The sequence below is a fragment of the Pinus tabuliformis genome, chromosome 8, assembly GCF_031772625.1.
Source record: "Pinus tabuliformis cultivar Carrire ecotype Pingquan chromosome 8, CPIR1, whole genome shotgun sequence".
In the NCBI taxonomy this organism is placed as follows: domain Eukaryota; kingdom Viridiplantae; phylum Streptophyta; class Pinopsida; order Pinales; family Pinaceae; genus Pinus; species Pinus tabuliformis.
In genome coordinates, this window is record NC_142294.1 from 710,314,316 (window position 1) to 710,321,746 (window position 7,431).

Here is a 7,431-nt window from a genome sequence, read left to right on the forward strand (position 1 = left end):
AATTGTTTTGTGTTGTTTTGATTTTTTTTTTTTTAATTAGTATTTTGTTTTTTTTTTTTTTTTAACAATAAGAAATAAAAATCTAAATAATATATTAAAGAAAAGAAAAAAAAATGAAAAGATAAGTGATATATAAGAATAAAAATAATAATAAAAAATGGAAATCTAAATAGGCATATATCGTATGCCTGGGATTTTATTCTTACTAAGATTAGTCTTCCCTCTCATCGACAGAAAGTGTTGAGCGAATGAGTGGAAACGGTGGCAACCAACCCATCAGAACTGACGCGCCTTTTAATGTTCATGATTTTCCTCATGTGACCTTGTCCTGTAGAGACTTCATCAGAAAACAAGTAATCTAGTCTATGAGAAAACAATTTGATAGTTCCAGTTTCATTTGCTAACATAGAAAACATGACTTAGCAAAATCGTTGTCAAGATCTGGACCAACTATTGAATAAGACTGCATAATCCAATAGAACCCCAACACCAATCCAATACCAGTACACATATGGAAATAAACCCCGAGATTTGAGAAATATTACTCCTAAAGTCTCATTACCAACACGCTTATGCCACGAATGCCCCAGAAATTCATTCACGCTAACAACATTCTGACTACGCCTTTTCTCTCTGGACATTTAAAGCTGAGAGATTCAAAGAAGCCGAGCACGTCTTCTCAAGGTCCTTGATACACAATTTGACCTTCCGATAGAAGAATAATGTCATCAAACAATTCAAATGTTTCGGGAGCAGGCTGCAAGAGCGAGATGACGGTGGTGCCATCTAACGCATGCATGGATTGACGCAGGTACCTAATAATCTGGAAAGTTGTGGAGCTATCTAAACCCATAGATATATCATCCATAATATATATTCTCTTATCTCCTTAGTTCTCCAGAGGCCTGCGTTCTGTGACCAGAGGCCTGCATTCTGTGAAGACTCTGCCTCTTCTGTTTTATAAATTCCATTTTGATTTGAAAAATATGCATGCGAGGCCATACTAATAACGTGTTATGCATGCAACAAAATAGAGTTAGATTACTGCGTTGTTTCCATAGTGTTTATGCCACGATACATGCGACTATACCTATGAATCTTATCGCCAAGCCACATATTTGTTAAACTCATGTCATCTGATCCTTAGAGTTATTGCTTCTAGAGTTTTTCGGCGTTTTTACCTGGCTATTGACGAGCGCTGAGGAGTGTTAAATGGCGCTCTGAATCCCTGTGACTGCGTTTGGCTGACTGGTGGCAAGAGCAGGTGCGTTAGTCATTAAATATCAGCAATGTTTCAACACGACTCATGGTTTGCTAGCTAAGTAAATCCCGCCATTACCTGAGTTATCCCGCGATTTCAAGATCACTTTGCATTGTATTCGGGCGTTTTACCTTCTTATTTCTCCACAGACCGGCTTCAGTTTCTTCTTTGCTTGCGACTGTGCAGCTCTCAACACAACACTCTGAGCTGTTTGGCACTTCTTGAGCAAATGGTATGAAATACTGGAATCCAAATCTTGGAACGATCCAAGTCTGATGGAGTCGGCCTTTCAATCTGTGACCTGTGTTGACGAATGGTTTAGCCCATACCCACATTGCCAAAGCAAAAGGTATGACCACGGGCCACAGAGGGAGGAGAAACCACCATGTTGCGAAAGGTGTCGAGCAGAATCCCCGAAGCAAAAACGTACATGAAGTGATGAAAGCACGTCTACAATATGAGCTAGGAAAACGTAGTCTGGCACTTCCTCCACTTGTCCTGCACTCATAGAGCGATGTACATCCCATGATTTTGAGTTGAGTGTATGCCCTAGATAATCGTAAAGGGGCATAAAAAGGCAAAAATTGGTGTCCATTTCAGTGTGATGCAGAGTATGATACGAAGGAGTATATATAAGATATTTGAGTGGGGGTAGCCAACGGAAGATCGTATCTGGCACGATTTCCACATTGCTGTGGCCCATATATCTGAGAAAATCAAATAACAAACAGTAAAGGTAGATCATGCCCATTGATGCACCTCCCATCCATGAGGCTCCCACCATGGGAACTGCCATGATGATCGTCAGCCCAAAATGCTCTAGAAAGGTAGCCGTCCCAGCTGTTTGAGGCTGCAAAACCATCGCAGCGTGATGTAGGGAATGATACCGCTGGAAGAGGATATCCTTGTGAAACGCACGATGTACCCAATAATACAAGGCCTCAACTGGCCCCATGTGCAAAATCGCAAGGAAAATCAGCCCTCCTGCGTTCCACGCAGGCATGTCACAGAGAAATGGTAAGAAATGATGCGTCGCAGTAGCCATGAACGCCTGCAACAAGAGAAAATTGTCCTAGTCCCATTCTCGGTCCATTTGATCGAACTCCGCATCTTTTTTTTTTTTGCAAATTTTATATTTTGCAGAGAGGCAGTACATGTTGGAGTAAGTGGCCCAGAGTTGGTAGGTAACATATCTGAGAAACGTAAGCAATAGGATGTGCAAGCACCAATTATCAACCTCATTGCCCCCATACACGTTGGTGTGCACAGCTTTGGCAATCAGGGGACCATACAGGACGTAAGGCAACACACTGTGAAAATTTCAAGAAATTTGTTCTGCTTTTATTTTTCTGATGAGAGATTCAGGCAAGTCTACGAGTACCACAACAACAAGATCAACTGCCATGCAAACGATTTTCAAATAAACCGAGATTCCTACACCTCAGGCTATCATTGCAAGTTTTTATTCAAACACATCATTTTGCCCACAATCCAAATTTGTTCAAGCAAAATTATCGAGATATATATATATATAGTTCAAAATTTGTATTTGCTTGAGAAAAACAGATCTGCACAGTTTTCACACTGAATTTTCCGAGATTATAATTGGGATTGCGTACAATCACTGGGGAAAATTGAAATCTTTAGTTACGGAGAGAAAGTTCCCAATCAAGCTATAGCAAGAAGGAGGAGGTTTTCCTTGAATTTTAGCCTTTCGAGATTCTTCCGGGAACGCCATAATTTATTTTTATTTTTAAGATTATTAAAAGAAAACTAAATTTTATCTAAAATTTTAAGATGATCTTTTACCTACTCACAAAATTCTTTATTGTCGCATTGCAGATTAATTTTCCAGCAAGAGTATTTTTATTTGAAATAAATCAATGGATTTTCTGATCTTCCTGATCGCACGAAGCGCAGGAAGAGAGCATACTAATCGCTTGATTTGTTTTTATTTATGTAGGGGGGTTTTAAAAAGACTGAATTTAAAACTAGCTAAATACTAAAACATCAAAAAACTCAAACTTGAACTCCTTTGTGAAGATCCTGCTGTCACCAGGTTTCACAAGTTAGTTTTTCTAAAGAAAAATACTAGTACTGAATTAAATTCCTAATGCCTGATCCCTTAGCACCATCCCCGGCAACAGCGCCAAAATGTTGGGCAATTTAATTGCTTAAATTGCTTTCATTAAATTATCAACCAGGGAAACTCGTAAGCTTGTGATGATGCCAGCAAAATATATGCGGGAGTAGGCAACTAACTCTATGTCTAACTAAATTATTTACAATTCAATATAATATGCAAGGGAAGAGGCTCCTAATTAAGGAGGTCCTGGTTGTCCTTCCCTACAGTATCATAGATTGAAAAGAAATCCTTGATTACATAAAACCAGAAACTTGAAATAAAGACAAGAGAATGAACTTTAATTGTTGTTTAGATTCAAAGAGAGAGAAAGACTAACTTAGTCTCTTGATTGTCCCCTCATATACTAATCCAAACTAAACTAAGATTCATTCATAAGCATAAGAAATGAAATAACTTGAAACATAAAAGCAAAAGAATGAGTTTCATTATCATGCAAATCAAATGGAGAGAGAGCCTAACTTAGACCCTTGGTTGTTCCCTCATATGCTTGATAAGATTTTAATTTAAAACTCATTCATCAATCACAAACAAATCCTCAAACATCTAAGCAATGAAATAAGATCTATTATGAAATAAAATGTTCCTTTGATCCTTTTAGAGTGAGCTCAATTCTCCTAAGAACAAAGTGACAAGTTATTCCATAAATTCATATCCTACATTAACACAATTTATATCTAAAACTATATAATGGAAATTTGTGTAAAATGAAGCTTTATTCTATTCCATCATAAGTTGGATACATGCTCCAAGAGTCCTCCCCTTGGAATGGATGAGGTACTCCTATTTATACAATGGGATGAGATAACAAACTCATAATGATGATCCACTAATCTCTCTTTAGTTCCATACATTTCTCAACCATCTAGACACATAACCCCCTTTTGTCCTTGATCTTCTCCATGAGATCGTGATCTTTTCCATGAGGCTTATCTTATCAAATTCGAATTTGATCATTCAAGGCCACATAAAGATGCCTTGGAAGCTTCCTTTGTACCTACACATGTCAACAAACTCATTCTAATTGTTAGGTATAAGTATAAGCATATTATTTTCTAAAGTTTAACCATAAATCCACTTTAAAATGTTAAGAATTAATAAACTTTGGAAAAGCATAGTTATAACCCAATAATGAGGTAAATGTAATGATGTGGAGGTGGAATGGAGGTGACATGAAGGTAAAATGTGAAGATATTGGTGAATAATGGAATGAGAATAAGGAAAATTTTGAAGCCCAACATGGAGTTGATGCTACTTTTTTCCTAATGAGGTATGCTTCAAGCCATGTGTCAATGTGGTGCTCCATAATTATGGGACTAATGCCTATAATTTTGAAGTGAGACCATGCAAATGTATCCCTATATTCTTAAAAAAAGGCTTTGTATGAGGCCACTTTGTCTTGGGAGTGTGTTTCCCCCAACGAGATTTTTTCAACTATGTCAGGCTTGGTGGAAATATCTACCTTGGTTGTAAGTGAGATATTAGACGTATTCCCTTCCTCAAATGCATATGGGGTAGGAATGGTATTTTTTAACCAATCTACCTATCACAGTGGTACACATTCCTTTTGTTTCTCCTGTGAAAATATTGTGGCTGGTTGCATCAATAGGTGAGAATGATTTTTTATGTAAAAAGAAAGAGTGATGATGCATGGCATCCCAAGGACACCATGGCTCCATCATGCACTCATCTGAGTGAAAAATATTTCCTATTGTTGATAGAGGTTGCGGGAGGTCATGAGGATGGAATTGGGACCTAGTGGTGCTAGTTGAAAAATAAGGGAATGACTTGGTGGTCATTATTATAGAACCCAACGATGTTAATAATGTGAAAATTGCATGGGTCTCCACAGTTGGGGTTGGTACAACTTTACAGTGGGTGTAGCGGTCTTGACACCAAAAAATGATGAGTAGATAGCATGAATCAAGGTTCCTATAGTCGAGGAAATGAATCGTATGTGTTGTTGTGTGTCATCAACACCAACTAGTGGGAGAATTTTTGTGATGGTGGCTTGATGATCTGTGGGAGATGGTTCCTGAGATAATGTTTGCATCTTAGGAGGCAATAAATATTCCTATGTGAGAGGAGGGTGTACATGGATGTCCTAAACCGGGTGACATCATATGCTAAGTTGTCCAAATATTTTCAACATAGGATATGTCTTCAAACTATGAAAATTGTTGGTACAAATGTTACATGGGTGTACTACACATAGCGAAGGTTCTATGCAAATGTAACAAATGGTGTGTGTATCAACATTTCTCATGGTTTGTGAGGATGACGCATGGTTGATGTCATGATGATCTGAAATGGAGCAAATTAGTAATGTTGTGCTAATTCCCCATTCAAAATAAAACCCAAGATGCTTATCATTTTCTTATCAAGTGCTTAAGGATTCACCATTTTTGCTTACTTAACTAATTCCCATGAGAGTTTCTTATGTAAATGTTATAAACAATTTAACATAAAACATATGCTGAACAACAACAAAATAACAACAAAGAACATCAAAATAAAACACACAACACATAGACTTGATGAGGAGTTCACCCCTCTTGGGCTACGTCTCCTTGGTTAGCTTCCAATGCTTGGGCCTCTCTATTATGCTCAAAATTACAACAAAAGTGTGTTTACAATGCTCGAATGCCTTTGAAGCCTATCTCAATGAGTTCAGAATAGCCAAAATTGTTAGTATTAACTTTTTTTGTAACCAATTTGGGTAAGAACTGAATAAGTTATGACTTCTCCTAGTTTTCCCACTATTCGTTCCACAATTTTCTCCACATCCGGCATGATCCGACAAATTAGCCCCAAAAACCGCTAACTGGGCGAAAATTTTTCCTGGTCATAATGTGTTGGCGCCGACTGTATTTATCGCATATCACAATCAACGTAAAAACTTGACGGTATTATGGTCTTGTGAATAAAGCGAGCGATTGTGTGATTGCGATATCGGCAGACTCGATAGGATTATTCACCGGAATGAATAACTTATCGCATTCAGGATCCCATCACACATCGCATTCAGTTCTGAATTAATCGTAATAAAATGTGGGACTTTGCCTTTTGCGGGTTGCGATTGTGATATCACATCACAACTTGGTACCTGCCGGGGTTGATTATGTAGTGATGTTTCCTTCGCCAATCTGTGATTACGACCATCGCAACCCGATTCTTTTCGAAGCCGATTTCTGCAATTCCTTCCCTGTTGCAAAGTGTGATTGTGATTTATTGCATTGCAACCCTAGCCTTTCTTGGCACCGTTTCTTTAATGCAACTCACCTGTGACTTGTGATTGCGATATGCGGGGGCCAATGGTGGCCTGCCACTTGGCACCTCCTCATTCACTGAAGGCCCTACCATGTCATCCAATCCTGCCATGTGTCTAAGTCAAACTTGAATTTTGACTTGCTCTAACTTCTGCATATGAGCTCAGATTTGAGTGTCATTCACACCATTGGAATCAGAATGACGATATCTTTGATCTGAAGTTAAGTTTAACAAAAATTTGACACTTTGATTTTTTAGCATAATTTTGAGCATGTGATCACTCCTCCCCACTAGAAGATTTTGGACCCCAAAATATTATATTCAGTTATTGAAAAGATTAGGGTATTGTTCCCTCACCTTCCCCTCTTCAATCCATTTGGCCTTTAATGGATATTTATCTTTGAGATCCACTCAAAGATAATCAACATTTCCCCTCTTTGATGACCTCGTTCGTCTATCAAGTATGGTGTCTTGCTGAAGCTCATCAAGAAATTATGGAGAAAAATATTCAATTGATGGAATCTATACACTTTCTCCTTCATCTTCAATCAAAGGAGGCTCATACAATCTCAAATTTTCAACATTAACATTGGAATAAATTTGCATATATGAAGGCAAATCAAGCTTGAAAACATTATTACCAATATTTTCCAGAATTTTAAATGGACCATAACGGATTAGTTTCAACTTTTTACCTTCACCTTGAAGCCTTTCCTTGCTAATGTAAAGCCAAACTTCATCACCTATTTGAAATTGA

The 7,431-nt window shown here is 37.9% G+C and overlaps 1 pseudogene; it reads right to left on the reverse strand.

Moving 5' to 3' along the window:
- Positions 1-1,344: 1,344 nt before the first annotated feature.
- LOC149237586 (very-long-chain aldehyde decarbonylase GL1-1 pseudogene) lies at positions 1,345-2,999 on the reverse strand (annotated as a pseudogene).
- Between the last annotated feature and the right edge of the window lie 4,432 nt (positions 3,000-7,431).